General features: G+C 38.0%; 1 long non-coding RNA gene across 3 annotated transcripts in view; it reads left to right on the top strand.

The window, feature by feature from the left end:
- The first annotated feature begins 1,546 nt into the window (after positions 1-1,546).
- The window catches only part of LOC105867790 (uncharacterized), a 126,509-nt gene continuing 111,089 nt past the window's right edge, over positions 1,547-16,966 (top strand). For all 3 annotated transcript variants that reach the window (XR_012918952.1, XR_012918951.1, XR_002223630.2), the window contains exons 1-2: positions 1,547-1,674; positions 5,850-5,912. This is a non-coding gene — a long non-coding RNA (uncharacterized LOC105867790). The remainder of the gene's footprint in view (positions 1,675-5,849; positions 5,913-16,966) is intronic.

Below are 16,966 nucleotides of genomic sequence, written 5' to 3'. Positions count from 1 at the left end.
TGTTTTCAAAAGAAAGTGCCTGGAAGATACATAATAGGTTTCCACCAAACTTGTTTCTAAGATAAACCCACAGCAAAAGAAATTCATTTAATAAAGAGTCTGGAAACAGAATGGGTCCCTAAGGGAGAAAATAGTACTCTAAGTTGAATATTGGGGGCCAACCCATGGGGCATCAGTTAATAAGAGAAGCACAGAGACCATGGCCATACTACAGCTCAGCCTATTCCACAAGATGTGTGGGATGTGTTAGTGCAATTCCCAGCATAGTCAGGAAAGCTTTGTCTCCCCATACTACATAATTTTGTGTTCCAAAGTCCGTTTCTATCCCAGTCTCACTCTTTCCGTTGGGCTAGGGTGCTGTAGCTCTCTCTATACATCACATAGCGCCCGATTGTTTACGTATTTGCAGCAGCTCTGGAGTTTCATTCACCCTCAGCTATTACATTCGCAAATTGTTACCTCTTTATTCAGCCACAGGTTTAGTTTATCATTTTAGGAGGGCTGGTGTGGGCAATGCATGCAACTGGAAGTGGGCAAAGCAGAAGTTTCTGGGCTCAGTGGTTTGGACACTGACGAAACAGGCTTATGTCTGGACAACACATGTGGAGTCTTTTATCTGCTGGGGAGGAGGGAGTGCAGAAAACTACCGCAGCTGCCACACTTTCTGTCCTAGGGAGGATTTTGAAAACCTTAAGTCCTTGGGAAAGGTGCACATGAATTTCTTCCCTGGTGGCCTGACCTGAAATCTCTCTTTCCTGGGTTCTGGCATGCTGCCTTCAGGGATCTCCCAAGATACCTTTTCTCAGTGATCATGAGCACAGCGCCAGTTGGTTATTCCAGTAACTGCAGAGGGCATCTGATGCAGGAGGCACTGTGAAAAAGTAGAAATATGGCTGGATTCATGTTGACCAAGACTTCCTCCTCTGGTCACAGTGGCTTCTTGTGGAATGGCAGGGGTAGCAGGGTGGAGGATGAGGGGCTCTGGTAGTGGCAACAGAAAGATTTGAGAAAAGGATTGTGGTGTTTCAGAAACATTTTTATTCACAGCCTAAACAAAGATCAAGCTGCATAACACCTCCGTAGGCAACTCCCACCCAGCTGACTCAGGAAGAGCTCAGCTCCCAGGCCTCTGACAAGAGGCTCCAAGCTGCCTCCCACTACACTCTGCATGTATCTAACCCCCTCTAGTGCAGCTCCTGCTGTCTGACCTTTTCTCAACTGCTCACATTCCATCAGGTGTTTGCCCCTCTATCAGAAAGTCCTCCCCAGTGCTCCTGCATCCCTCTCCTACAAGAACCCTGGAAGGTCCTGCAGCTATCTGGTCCTCTTCTCTCCCATTTGCCATCTGGATTTGGCTTCACCCACTCAGGCACTGAGTGTCTTCTTTGTACCAGATACTAAATTAGGCACCAGGCACACGATGGTGAAAAAGATAAATGAGAAGGATTGTTCACTCCAGTGGGGGATGGCTGGAGGAAGGACAATAAACAAGTAAATGAGTTGATTTTCTGGGTGCAGTATGTACTACAAAGGAAACAAAGAGAATAACAAGCTATAGAGCCATGGAGAGTATTTAAGTAGTATGGCCAAAGAAGGGCTCTTTGAAGGTGTGATGTTTGAGCTGTGATTTGGAGCAGGAGGAGGAGCCAGCCATGTGAATTTCCCTTCCAAAAGGTAGGTACTTATTTGTTGTACTTGCCCATTCTGAATAAATCAAGATTCAGGAAGTGGTTATTTTGCTACTGGACTATCTAGCTTGCAGATTGTGCACAAACCAACCTTCCAATGCTTGAACATAAAAAATTCTTAGCATAGAACTTGGACGACATCTCAGCCATTTCATCCGAGGGATGTGGGCACACTTGTGCACTTGACACAGCCCAAGTGACTTGCTTTACTGTCCTGCCCAACGCTCTAATTGGTTCTGGAAAGTTTGGACAAGCCCTTAGCCTTCCTTCATCTTAATTTTTAAACCTGTAATATAAGGAGATTAAATCACATGTTTTGTTAGGATTTCTTTTTTCCAGTCACAAATTCTATAACTGAGATATTCTCTCATGGGCTGTGGGTAGCTCTTGGGAAAGAGCACCAGGGATAAAAACACAGTGAGAGAAGAAATGAAGAGATGAGATCAAAGATATTTTAGTACATCGATGAAAAAACAATCTTGCTCCCCAGAGAAGCTACAAACATGCCAAATTTGGGACAGTAAAGCATGTCAGGCCACCTAATTTAGCTCATTTATCATATATATTTTGATATAATATTGTCTTAGTCTAGCACGTGTCTTTTTAAGAGACCAAAGGAGTGTTCATAAATCTATGAAGACATTCTATTTCTATGCAAAATGGTGTTATTTAATAGTGTATGCAGGCATAAATTGCCAAAGCACTTGAATTTCTCTAAGTGCCTCTAGTGTAGGTTTCCTGGAGTGTGAGAGAGGATTATTATGGACTTTTGCAAATAACTCCTTGCGTCTCAAAGTTGGCAAAGGGAGCTTCATGATGAGGGCATTCCTAGTGGCCACAGTCTTAGCACACTATTTACATATCATTCCAGGGCTCCACCTCATTTATTTGTCTCTGTGTCTTAATGTATTTTGATCAATAAGTGCTTCATGGTTGAATGAAAGATTGAATCCCAACTGGCACTCACAGTTAGAGCTCTATTTTACATGGCAGAGACAAGACTTATTTGGGAGGCGTAGATAGAAAATTGGGATGAGAATTGATTTTAATTTCTTCCACTTTGTAAATATAATGTGACCTTTTCAAAGGCTCAAGGGCCTTCTAAAAGATTTTTTAAAAGAATAATGTAGTAAACATTTTCCAAATTTATTCATGGGTTTAGTATTAAAATAATTTATTTAGCTATGAATGTGTATGTGGTATCTTGCAATTCTAGTGCTATGTGACACAACTTTTGGGGCAGTAATATTTAGATATTATTTGGTTGGATCAGTTTCTGATAACTCGCTTCCATCTTGGAGTCTCTAGCTTTTAATTTAATACCTATACTAAATTTGTTTCACTATTGATCAACCTCTTTTTTTCCAGATATGGTTGATAAATAAGAATTGTATCTATTTAAGGTATACAATGTGATGTTTTTATATGTGTATACATTGCCAAATTATTACCACAATCAAGCTAATTAACATATCCATTCCATCCCTACACATAGTTACCTTTTTGTGTGTGTGTGTGTGGTGAGAACACCTGAGATCTCTCTTTGCAAATTCCAAGTATACAATACAGTATTTTTAACTGTAGTCACCATGCTGTACATTAGGTCTCCAGAACTTATTCATCTTATAAGTGAAAGTTTGTACCCTTTGACCAATATCTCTTTGACCCCAAGCCCTAGCCCTTGGTAACCACCATTTTATAATCTGTTTCTATGAGTTTGACATTTTTTAAAGATTTCACATACAAGTGAGATCATGTAGTATTTGTCTTTCTGTGTCTGGTTTATTTCACTTAGCATAATAATGTCCTCCAGATTCATCTGTTTTCCAAAATAGCAGAATTTTCTTCTTTTTTTAAGGCTGAATAATATCCCATTGTATGTGTGTGTACACACACACACACATGCACACACGCACATATTTTGCTTGTCTGTTCATCCGTTAATGGACATATAGGTTGTTTCCGTATTTTAACTATTGTGAATAATGATCCAATGAACATAGGAGTACAAACATCTCTTCAAGATAGTGATTTTACTTTTATGGATACCCAGAAATAGGATTGCTGACTCACCAAATTTCTAAATTCAAAATTGTTAGATCTCCTCCTTGGGGATCCTATTGATTTTTTAATCTTCTTTTAAGTGTATTCCAGATTTAAAACTGTTATATCTGTGCAATGAGAGAATGCGTTGAACTTTGCTTGTCCCAGAATTTCCCAATGTTATTTGACCAAGAAACATCCCTTTCTTTTTCTTTACTTGATGACTTTTAATACTTTATGAAAGGCACTTTGGGAAACTTTGCTCAATACAATTCTTCCTTTAGAAATGTTGCTTTGTATTAAGCACATTCCCTGGGACAGCTTTTGCATATTAATTTTTCTTGATCCTCTTCCACTAATTGGGAGGCAGAGTTTATTATATACTGATATTATATATTAAGCTAGGAGAATGCCTAATATATTATATATGTTTAATAAACATTTACTAAATTATAGAGATATTAAAATACAAATAATAGCACAGTTATGTTGGTGTGTAAAATAGTCTCCCAGTGTGTAGAAAATGCAAAAAGAGGATTTTGAGTGTAAAAGTACTGTTCAAAAAGAAATCTGTACTTTTGATTTGGTTGAGAACAATCCACTGCCCTGTATTTGGTCACAAACTCTAGGAAAGATAGTCAAAGTATCTGTTGTCTAGATGGGATATTTTCCAGTCAGTGGTTGGCTTTTTAGGATAATGCAGGAAATATTTTTCCTTCTACTTATTTATTTTGAAATAATTTTTTCAGTAATACATATGCCTTGAAGATATCTAATATAGATCAAAACTTTTAAACAAATGTTCATTTAATCTGTTATTACTTTGTCCAATAACAACTTTTTGGAAACATTTAAAAAACAGCCCAGGAAATATATAATTGTGTTATACCTATTTAATGGAATATTTCATGGCAGGTAAAATAAAAATATTAAATATATTTCTATCAGTAGGGATAGATATCAAAATTTTTGGTGTAGAAGTCATATTGCAGAATACTACAAATGGCAACATTTATAGAAATTACAGAAAAACAAAACAATGCCACTTATTGTTCTTGAGGTATATCATGGAGTGACACTTTGCTATCAGTGATTTTAAAAGCATATACTTGACCTGGAGTCAGCATGCAGGGATTTGAATGCTGGCTCCACACTACTGGGAAATAACTTTCCCATAACCTTGGGAAAGTTATTTAACCTCTGTGCTTCAGATTCTTTATCCATAAAATGGAGATAATAATGGTAACTACCTCTTGGTTACTATGAAGATTTAATGAATTAATATTTGCAGAGCTCTTACAAGAGTGTCTATATGTAGTAAATCCTACAGTATGCTTGCTATCATTGCTATTATTATTAGAGAATGTACAGTAGTACATACTAAGACACACAATATTCATGAACTGGGATTCATCTAGAGAGGAAGAGAGGAGAATAGGACAGGGGGAGTATAACACAGGGGATTTCAATTTATATGCAATATTTTATTTTTGAAAAGAGAAAAAGTCTATAGCCTCTATTAAAACATAATAGCATTTAATAATTTTGAGTGTCAGGTTCATGAACATATTCTATTTTTACTATTGGTGTACTATTTTTTAAATTAAAAATTCATGCACAAACTTTAAAAAACAACAAAAGCAACAAAAGCAAAAAAAACTCAAGACCCCAGAATTATCACACAGACTCTCTTGTTAGAGAAATGGAGGGTCATTAGTACTAGTAATGCCGCTGGTAATAATTTTCAAGGGAAAGACAATCCTATATTATTAAAAAAAAAGCCTTAGAATCATACAAATTCCATAATGGTGTTTTGTAGTGAATAATTTTTTTCCACTCTGCCTCCATAAGCCCTTCTATTAGTAACTTTATATATTGGAGATTGCTCGTTGTTTCCCAGAAATCCTCTTACATAGCAACAGAAGTTTTAGTTGGGCTTGAGGTCATCAATAAAGATTACATTTCCCTGCCTCTCTTGCAGCTAGATGTGGCCAAGTGACACACTTATGGTGAATTAAATGTGAGTAGAAGTTACATGTGTGACTTTCATTTTCTTTTCTTAAAGAAAAACTAAAAACATATCCTTCTTTTCTCCTTTCTACCCCATCCTGCTTGAAGGGATATGACTTTGAAGGATGTCCTTTGATGGATGGAGCTACAGCAGCTATTTTAAACCAAAAGGTGGGATCTATATATTAATAATGGCTGAACAACAAAATAAATTAATCCTGGGTCCCTGATGCCTTCTAAGGAGAGAAATGCTATCTTGCTTGAACTTATATGTGAGAGAGAAATGAACTTTTTCCAGAATTCATTTTTAATTTTTGGAAACTGAGGTAATATCCTAGTTAATGTAAGTACCCCAGTTTTCTTTAGGAAATCCCTCTTCCTTCTATGCATTTATGAAAAAGTATTGATTTCATCTCTGGCTTGCAGAGTGTGCTTGTGGCCCATGCCAAGCCTATCTATACTGCACATTAATATGTATATTAGAATTATTTAGAAGAAAAAGCTCTCTTTCCACTGGGGCTTTCAAAGGATAAGCTTCAACCATAGCACTGTTGCTGGCCACTTTTGCTATTACAAGGCAAGAGCCTGCTTTAGAGTGGAGCCAACTGAAGAGCAGACGTGAAGAAGTGAGATCAATCCTATTCCATCAGTTGTAGGTTTAGATGTTGTTATGGCTGGAATTTTCTATAACTCGGATTTTTAATTGCCTAAATTGATAAATTCCCTTTTTGTAGCTTAAGATAATACATGTTTGGTTTTGATAATTTCAAATAAAATTCCTGTATAATGCAGGACAGATGCCATGCAATATTTAGAGTCAGCATCCCTAATTTTTAGAATATTCTTTATTTTATCTGCTTTGGTATAACCACTTTCTTCCTACCCCATTCCCTGCTCCTCCCCACACTAATCTTAGAGGCTTACAACAACGATTTATTATCATCTCTAATGTTTCTGTGACTTCAGTCAGCTCATCTGGGTAGTTCTGGGTTGGTTCCTTTCATGTGTTCCAGATGTCACCTGGGGCTAGAGCCATCAGAAGACCCAACTGGGCTGGACATCCAAGGTGACTTCTTTTCTCGCAAGTTAGACTTGTTACATGAGTCTGATTTCCTCCAGAGTAAGCATACTAGAGACCAAGGTGGAAACTGCAAGACTTCTTCTCAGCCTCAGAAGACAGGCAGCATCCCTTGTACTATATTTTACTGGTCTCAAGCAAATCAAAATCCACCCCTGATTCAAGGGGAAAGGATCTTACAAAGGCATGGATACTAGAAGATTTGGTTCATGCGGGACCTCTTTAAAGACTAGCTGCTATAAAAATTTTTTTCCCCATTTTTCTGCTCAGGAAAAGTCTGGTTCCCCATTGTGATCTGAATCAATAGAATAACAGATCATTACTCTGAGTTGTGAAGGCAAGATTTGGACATAAGTGGTTGAAAGAACTTCTGTGATTTGTATGCTTCCAATTGTAGACCTCTCCTTATGTGGGGGTTATGGCCTTCCAGCTCCCCCATCATGCAAGGTTGCTTTTCTGCTAAATCTTTTGTACATCTCTGGAACAGAACAGAACACATTCTGAATCAAGGTCTGGATATAATGTAAGCTTCTCTGAGGAAGTGCTAGATATTTCTTTATAACCCCACTCCTGTAGACTTTAACATTGTTGTTTGTACAGAAAATGTTTCCAGCTGGTAGATTATAAACCTTTTGGTAGAGGTGGAAAAAAAAAAAGGTGTCCTTGATCAGAGAAAAAGAACTGGCTGGATTCTATGCTAATCAGAGCAGACATCATTCTCTGTAGGGGGACAAAACCCTCTCAATGAACCACTTTGAGGTGAAAGCTATTTGAATGATTTTTCTGAATGACGCAAGGTTGAGCTCAGGAGAGGCAGATCAAATCTGGCTAAAGAGACTAAAATGTTGAAAAAGACTAAATGTCCAGCTGGGATTCCTGCTAGTCACAGGTTTGCAACAGAAACTTTGAGAAAAATATGATCTTTTTGAAGTTTAAGTTCTCCAGGGAAAGTAAAGCAATTTAAATTGAAACAATGAATAAAAGAAATGGTCCCCATAATTATTAATACATGGAGGTGTTGGCTAAAACTTGATAGTAAGTTTTTGCTCTTTTATGTACTTCAGCTATTTTAACCTAGAAGCCAGGTATACCTGGAAGCTCACTGTTGATAAATACCAGGTTGGGGGCTTCATTGCTTCTAAAACAATAAAGTAGTCATCAGTCTTTTAATAAAGCTACAATTTAGCCAGTTTCTGAATCCCTATAATTTAGGGTATCAGGCAGTTCACATTGGTGTTGGGTTTTAAGGGACATACTGGTTGAAGCATTCTACCTGAGGTATTATGAGGCTGTGAAGTTAGTTGAGATACATCTAAGGCAGATTCCATGAGGGAATTAAAAAGACAGAGTCCCAGAGACATCAGAGGCAAGCATCTAGTCCAACAGGGCTAAGAACAAGATGAGAGCCTAACGGGATTGGACTTAATATTCATCTATATCAGTCCCGAAATAATAATAATAAAAATCACATAGGGAAAGGCCTTTGAAAGACTACCTGGGAGATAATCTCAATGAGAGATTGGATAGCACTTCCAAGGCTGAAAACTAAAGAAACTACTGCAGAGATATTAAAGAGAAGAGAACACAAAAACATCATTGCAACTGCAAACAAAATGAAATAAGTTCTCATGTAGTTGAAAGAAAAAGAATGAATGAGTAAAAGTCTAGAGACTGAGAACACAGTAGAAAATGAAATTCCCTGTTTACATGTCTATTTTTCCCTTTAGAATTTGAGCTCCCAGAGGGCTAGCTCTAGATCTGTTTACCTGGAAGATCACAGAACCTGGCACATAATAGGTACTCTGTACCTGTGATTCTTGGGGAAATAAATGGATGAAGGAAGCAGGCAAGCTAACAAGAATACTCTGAAACTTAAATTAGGAAGCAGCACATAGTCTAAAATTCCTCCAGGAAAATCATGTAGTGCATGAGAGTGATGTGACTGGCATTTAGTAGCTGACCTGGCTCTTTAATATTCATGTCTATATGTAAAATAGACACTATTGTTTAATGTATGGGTTACCTAGAAATTTCATTCCATTTAACATTTTAATAGACTTTTTCTGGAGAGAATATTGGTCTTAAATTTCAATACTCCCAGAAATGCCTGGAAAATAGTGATATGCCACCAACAAGTGTCATGAAACTAATCAATCACCTGGAAGAACATAGTTAAAATTACATGGTCATAGTGTTGCATATAAAACCAAGCTTGGCTAATTAAGGGCTTAATGTTTCTAGAGTGAGCAAGTCTGGTGACTTTGTGTGGTTTTCTTTGTCCCTTAGTCAAGGCATATTTTTTACTTGTCTAGCCTGTTTCATCTGCAATGATCAATAATTGGCAGCTGTGTTGTCGTGCCCAGCTCATGAATTCATGCTAGACATGGACCATTCATGGTAGGAGCATTCATAGCTCTCTTCCCCTGAGAGCTCAGAAAACTTCCCAGAACCCTTCTCACCTTATATTTTGGAGCAGCAACTATGAGCCAATCAGAACTGGGATTCAGAATGTCACCAAAGCATTGAATCCAAGGTTCTCCAGGGAAGAGAAAGAATGGCATTCAAGCTTTCCCATAATTTTACCTTTTGTTTTGCAATGGTATCTTTCTTCTTGACCTGACCTTCCTATTCATCTAATGCTGATGAACCACCTACAAACTGTAACCTGTCAGGCTGTTTGCCTTCCATCTATGACTGCTTGGTGAGAACCAATGTTTTCTTTAAGACTCAACTTCTCTGCCCCACCTTCTCTGAAGTTTTTGTACCACACCCTTTCTTTTCTCCATTCCCATACCGCAGGACCAAATTGACATTTCCTTTTCAGCACCTTTGCTCTATTTGAATGGAAGACTAGGAGACTTCTAGTATGTCACTTGTTTCCCCAATGGTAGTGAGTGCAAGGGCAGGTACTGTCTTATACTCTATACAGAGAGATGCACACAATTACATGTGTATACACACATTTATAGATATACACATGTGCATGTGTATGTATGTATTTAGTTATTGAATGAACAAACTAGCATCATTTTATGTGGTTTTCTAATATTAGGGGTAGATTTGTAAATATTTATTTCCATTTTTCTCATCCTGTCCTCCCTCTTGTGATAACCATACATTAAAGTGTCCATTTATAATTCTTTTTTTAAAATCCAAGAAATAATGATAAATCCTCTGCAAAACAAGTCACTGAGAATTTAATTGAAAGATGAGCAAGCCCCCTCAAAATATTGTAGAAATAAATAGACATTCATGAATCTGGATACATGTGTGTTTGTGAGAAAGTAAGTGCCTAAAGATTGATGAAAGTGACCCAAACATCGAAATCCAGCTTTTCTGGGAGAATATTCACCAACATCCTGACAGTCTTAAGGTGGATGGCAGCTTACTAAGAAATGAAACTATTATAAGGCTCCTGGTGTAGTCCATAGGTATTCAAGGATGATGTGCCCTGATATGTCCTGCACCAAGAGAAGAGCAGGTGATGCAAAATTTCAGGCAGACACCATATTTTTGTGAAAACAGTCCATAATTGGCTTGATAATGCTGTTTACTCAAAAATTCCTTGTATAAAGAATTTGACTAGGCAATGAAGGGTGATCTCTACAGGAACCTGTCCAGAGAGGGTGTTAGCACTATTTTAAAGTCCTGTGCACTCAATAATCATTGACCCTATTGGGTCTCAGGGTAGGTGTCTCATATTTAACATATGGAGGCCATAAATGCAACATGACTAGCTGGTTATAAAGATGGCTAAGAGGCAGAGGTCCTCAGTCTCCTCTCTCTGTTTTATTAATATTTAAACAGATTATTTTGATAACCAGAAGGTGATTGTTTGAACTGGAGCTGGGTTAGCAAGAAGGCTACAGATCAGTTAGCAGTTGTACTCACCTGGGCAAAATTTGATTTGAACAAAGCCTCTGGAAGGAGTAGAAAGAAGGCAAATCTGTTAAAGAAGCTGTGATAGTCTAACGGCCTTTTTAGAGACTATAGCAGGGCCCTGAGCCTCTCAAAGTAGGGAGAAGTCATGAAGCTACTTTGGCTGACACTGAATTATCAAATGAAACTTACATGATCCTCTTTAGCAACTTACTGGTGTGAAGAAGGTTACTTTTTTTTTTATGTTTGTTTGTTTGTTTAATATTTAGGTTCATCACTGAGTTAATCTGAGACTTCTCTCCATAAATTCTCCAAGATTTTCACTTACCTGGAAAGACTCGAGTCCTATTTCTAAACTGCAGAAGAATAGAAAACTAAAAAAAAACAAAAAACGATTAGTCTGGTGGCAGGGTCCAGGTTCTATCTATGTTGCTTCTGTCATGACCACGTGGTGTTGCTGTTGAAAATGATCTCTTGGTTTGATGAATCCTTGGATCCTATTGCAGTGATGCCTTTGCTGGTCCAGATCCTTCTGCAGGCTGCAGTAACTCTTCAAAAGTGAATTTTTTCACTGCCTCTAGTGTTATGCTGTTCTAAGAGTGCTCCCTTTTGAGGCTCCCAAGGTTGCAATTGATATTTTCTTCTATTTAAAGCATTCCCCTGAGCCAGGAAGCCTGAATGGTCAGGAGGGAATTGTAACCTTGATTGTGTGCTTTTCTAAAACCAGCCCTTACAGGACACACTCAGATTACCCTCTTTTTACAGCTGATAAAACTGAATTCTACAGAATTGAAGGAATTGCCCACTCAGTAGGTGGCCAAGCCATGGCACATTTGTGGGCCTGTCTCTCAATCAGTCCAGTGCCTATCCTCTGCTCCTACCACCATCCAGGCTGCCTGCAGTGCTCTGTGGCATGCACACCTGTCGGGAAACAGTTATCTTCAGCTGAGCTTGGTGCACGGCACCCTGTCATCATACCTTCTTCTGTGCTCTGCCTCTGCAGAACCAGGCTTGCTGGGGGTAATAGACAAAGAACAGAAAATGAATAATTTATATCTCACTCTCTCACAGAGGATCCCCACTGGGTTGCTTTCTAGGAATAATATTCTGGGCTCGCATTCTCAGTGTAAGAGCATGTGCCAAGCCTGGCCCACAGTCCCCTTCTTCACACTGTCTGAGATATTAACCAGACAGAAATATCAGGCTGCTGGGTTTGATTATTGCCTCTTTATTTTGGTCTCTGGGAAAAGGGAATGCTTTCTATCACTCATGGGCAAAACCTTACTCTCTGGGTGTTTAGTTGTTGTTGAAATGACCCAGATGCTGGGTAAGGTAATAGTGGTGCCTCTAGCAAGAGCACCAGAACTCTTTTCTGATGTTGTCTGTGAGTTTCCCTTGTAAGTTTGGCTGTGGGGTGTTTTTATTCATCTTCCTTCCATACCAACTTCCATTTGTCTAAATTATAGACTGAGTTGAGACAGACCTTAGAGACTTATTTATTCCATTTTATTCCTGCCTACTGTTCTAAACAGGTTAATCAAGATGTCTACAATTCTTTTCTGAGAAAAACTATATTGCCTACACAGCATATTGAAGAGCCAGCTCTGAGATGCTGTGTAAAAACACTATAGGAGCCGGATCCTACCCTGGATACAACTGTCAGCAGATATGAGGATCCGACCCAAATGCAGGAAAGCTTTAAGCTAATTGGTTGTCTATGATATAACTTAAGCAGGCGTCCTCAAACTATGGCCCACGGGCTGCCTAGCACATTTATCCAGCCCTCTGGGTGTTTTTGCCGCTGCTGCCTGTCCTCCTTAGCAGCCGACTCCTCCCAGGTCCACAGTGCGCACTCTCCAACAGTCTGAGGGACAGTGAACTGGCCCTCTGTTTAAAAAGTTTGAGGCCCCCTGGCTTAGAGCTTGGGCTATTATACAGGCTCATCAAGACAATGACACTTATGGGATAATCAGTTCCCTTTCGGTACTGTACTTCTCTGAATTGCAGAAAAATCATATTGTGAACAGTGGGAATGTACAGAAGGACCATGATAGACATGATTAAAACTATGAGGAACCAGATTCCATACACAGTAGCTCATACCTGTAATCCGAGCACTTTGTGAGGCTGAGATAGGAGGATTGCTGGAGGCTAGGAGTTCAAGATCAGCCTGGGCAACATAGTGAGACCCCATCCTTATATAATATAATAAATAATAATAATAATAAAAGTAGTTGGGTGCTGTGGGGCAGGCATATAGTCCTAGCTATTTGGGAGGGTGAGGAGGATTGCTTGAGACCAGGAGTTTTAGGCTGCGGTGAGCTTTGATCGGGCCACAGCACTCTAGCCTAGGTAACAGAGCAAGACTCTGTCTTTCAGCAACAACAACAACAACAACACCATGAAGAAGCAGAAATTATAAATAAGCAGAGAATGAGGTTGAAAAGGAAGTCTGGCAGTAGTATGAGGAGAAGCAAAAGACAGAGAAACAGGCAGAGACAAAGTAGTTTAGTGCTTAGTCACATTAATGATAGGCTACCTGAAACTAAAATCAACAAATTCAGAATAACCTTTTATTATTTAGGTATGGTCATATTGAAATTTCTGTTCTTGGATATCTGGCAAATTTTTCTTTGCTTATTGCCACAATTATCCTTATAAGAAACATGAGTTAGCCTGAATGGAACTTTATGTCTTGCAACTTACATTTTCTTCATTTTCTACCTCATCCAATATAAGAATCTCCCCTATGGCATCCCTGATGAAAGATTATATACTCTCAGCTTAAAGGCCCATAAGATTAGGGTGTTTTACATCACAAGAATGCCCATTTCATTTTTAATCATTTGGAGAGTCAATGCTGAGACCATTATCCACAAACCCATCCCTTCTATACTTATCAATGTTCATCTTGAGCTACCCATTATCCTTGAACTCCTCTTAAAAGTTTATTTGCTTATTTTTTAATTTTCCATTTTTTTATGGCATCTGTTGAGGATCAACTACAAGCTTTTGTTAGCCTTCAACTTTACTTTCTATTTTAGAATGCATCCTCTGGTAATTGAGTCCATGGAGATCTGGTTCTTACATGCTAGTGGGATCTATTGGCATATACCACCAACACACCTTGCAGTTTCTTTTCAAAGTTGTTTTATTTTTCACCTGTTTATTAGCATGGCCAAACTCTCGATACCCTAGCTATAAACTTATACTTTTATTACTTTAGACATAGGTCAGTGACCTTAAAACTTTTGTTAGATGAAGAATAGCACTCCTGAAAAAAATCTGGAACCTCTACTCATTAAGTTGTAAAGCCAAAGGAGGTATCATGAATAGAAAATACCTCTCCTATTATCTTGGTAAAAGTGTTGACTATATTGTTTTTAGAAATTCAAGCTCTGTTTATATCCCAAAGCTATGAATCTCAAGACTATTCACAGAGGTAGCATTGAAGGGTTTTTGTCTAAGGCCTTGCACCTTTAAATTAGACAATTTATCAGCACATTGCTCAAACAGTAGCCAATAAAAGATAAATGTTAGGTGGGTCTGTGGTCTCAATCATGGCAATGATCTTGTCTCTTTCCCTTTGCTTCTGTCTCTATTGCTGGTATCCTCTAATTCAGCTTCTACCTACCTCCTGAGCCTCTTGTCTTTGTCTCCAACTTTTTGATGTCCCACATTTGCCAACAGATTTGGTTTCCCTGCTTTCAAAGCATGGGATGCCAGAACATCTCTCACCTTCTCTGGTTTGTTCTGCTCCCGGATGCTGACGATAACAACCTGGCATTCATTCATTTCCCCTTTCTCCAGGAACAGAAAAAACATGAACAAGTAAGCACAACTGGCAAGCTGAAAAAAAAGATCAGTATGCTATCATTGCAGCTTTACAAATGAGCTGCAAATTTTTGGGAGGCCCAAGGGGCCATGGGTGACTTAGAACAGACAAGAGTTTTGGTTTTGATTTGTTTTTGACTTGTGAAAGGCTTAAATTAGATTAGCTCCTAGGAAGCATAAAACAATATGGCCCCTGCCAAGGGAGGCCACATGGTTAAGGTGCAGACAGAGTATGAAACAGAACAGAGCCTGTGCTTGGCAGGCAACCTCATTATCTACTATGAGAATGTGAACTTCTACTTTGTAAGCTGTACTTTTTAAAATTTTGCTTATTTCTCTTTGTGTGTGTGTGTGTTTACAAAATTTTGGCCATGATCAATTGAACTAAAGATAAAGGAAAGGGTCTTATTGCCATTTTGTCTTATCTATTGATTCTTTAAATAAATATTCATTGAGTGCCTACTGTATATCATGACTATCCCAGGTGCTAGGGCTAACAGGATGAATAAGACAGACACAATCCCTGCCTTCAGGGAGACTTACAGTTCACAAATGTTCTGCAGGACAAGGAGAAGAGGGAAAGACAGATAACCAAAAGAGCAAAGCATGTAACAATGACAAAATCCAAAGAGGGAAGTGACATCTCAGAGATTAAAAACTAAGAAATCTTTGTATGGTTCTATTTAGCTTCTTTTTCTATAAAAGTTGCCTCTCTGAGGAGCTCTCTTATTTGGACCCTAGGAAGATCTTATTCAATTTATTTTCTTGTAGCCTTGAGCTTTGCCTGTTTTGCACACAGGAGGTTTTGTAGTAACCTTGATGGAGGTTCCATCCAGTTTGCCACTAATCTCTTTTCCCATCTTGAGGTTCATCTTTTGAGCCTCGATTAGAGATGAAATGACCTTAGAGTATACCTTAGAGATGAATACCTTAGGGTATTTTCTTTTTTATTTGTAAGTAAGTATTAGTTGGTAAGTTCCCCTTTCTGAAGAACATAATTGGTGATGTGGCAATAAATGTTTAATCACCAGCTTTACAAAAAAAGAAGGGGTTTATACATTTATTAAACATTTTACTGACATAAAGTATATGTACTACTCATAACAGTAGAATATACAATACTCTTTATTATAAATAACATATAGTTGACTAAATCTTGTAGAGATCTTTTATTGATTCTCACTGAGATCTTTTATTACTGCTTGACCTATTGTGATTATTGATGAATGAGCGTAATTCCAATGTGAATATTGCTTGACATTTTCATCTATATTAACTAGTAAGATGAAAGTGAAAAAAAAAGGAGACATGTGTTAGAACTTTACTTGTTCATGATCACTTATTCAATGATATGTATGACTTATTTGCTGAATTGGATAAATATTTTAGAATACTGGAAGATTACTTCCTTGAATAGTTACAGACACGGCATGTTTTTAAAAGTGTAATATGCACTGTTCATATTTTCTCCATGATATTCTTAAGTCTGTATACTCAACAAAATAATAAAGCAAACCCTGATTTGTAGCATTGGCCAATTTCCATGTTGTAAATATTCCCTCAGTGGCTGGTTTCCAGCTACCAAAACCAATGTCACCGAATGCAGAGTTGGAAAGGGCTGTGCAGCAGTGTAAATACCATTATATAGTATTTCCACTTTACAGATACTACAGATGTAAATAACCTTAAGAACATACAAACTATTAAAACATAGTAAAACTAGTAGGAACGATGGGGTTTAAGTATTTATTGACTATTTTCAATGTTACTTGTTTAATTACAAATTGATATAATAAAAATTTTAATAATGGCTGTTTTTAAACAACCAGCTCACCAAATGCTTGGAAATTTAATGGCAGCTCTTGTAAGTAGTACAAACCAGCATCAGGACATCATTTCAGGTAGTTCTTTGGTTTTAGCAGAGTGCTCCTGGGTCCTAATTCCCCAAAGTAGAATGAATAAGAGAACTACACCCAGGGACAAGGCTTTGTGATTATATATTATTGTTTCACATCTTTATCCCTGTTTTGAGATGTTAAGGTTTTACAGTCTCAATTTGTAAGCTTTGAATACTTCTAATTTGAAGGCTATGCAGAGACTTTGGATGTGCCTTCTTGGTGTAGTAAACTTTTCACCTTGCAATAGTTTCTGAAAGAAGGAATAGATGCTGGATCTGATTTACACACTCCTAACTCCCTGCGGAATAGATCTTGGACACTGAAGAGATACTTGAAGTTTTGTCCCTTTGATAGGACAAATCAGGATTTGTGCCATATGGGGAAGGGAGGGTTTACCTGGTTGAGGAAGCAAAGTAGGAAGAAGAGAGACAAAGAATAAGGTGTCATTTTTTCTAGTGTTAGAAAATGTTATTTTTATAATTTTAATCTTGAATGGGAGTGATCACGAAATGTTCTAATGAACAGGTAGTTCTGGG

Source organism: Microcebus murinus, chromosome 4 (genome assembly GCF_040939455.1).
Source record: "Microcebus murinus isolate Inina chromosome 4, M.murinus_Inina_mat1.0, whole genome shotgun sequence".
Classification (NCBI taxonomy): domain Eukaryota; kingdom Metazoa; phylum Chordata; class Mammalia; order Primates; family Cheirogaleidae; genus Microcebus; species Microcebus murinus.
This window is presented reverse-complemented; position numbering and strand designations above follow the sequence as displayed.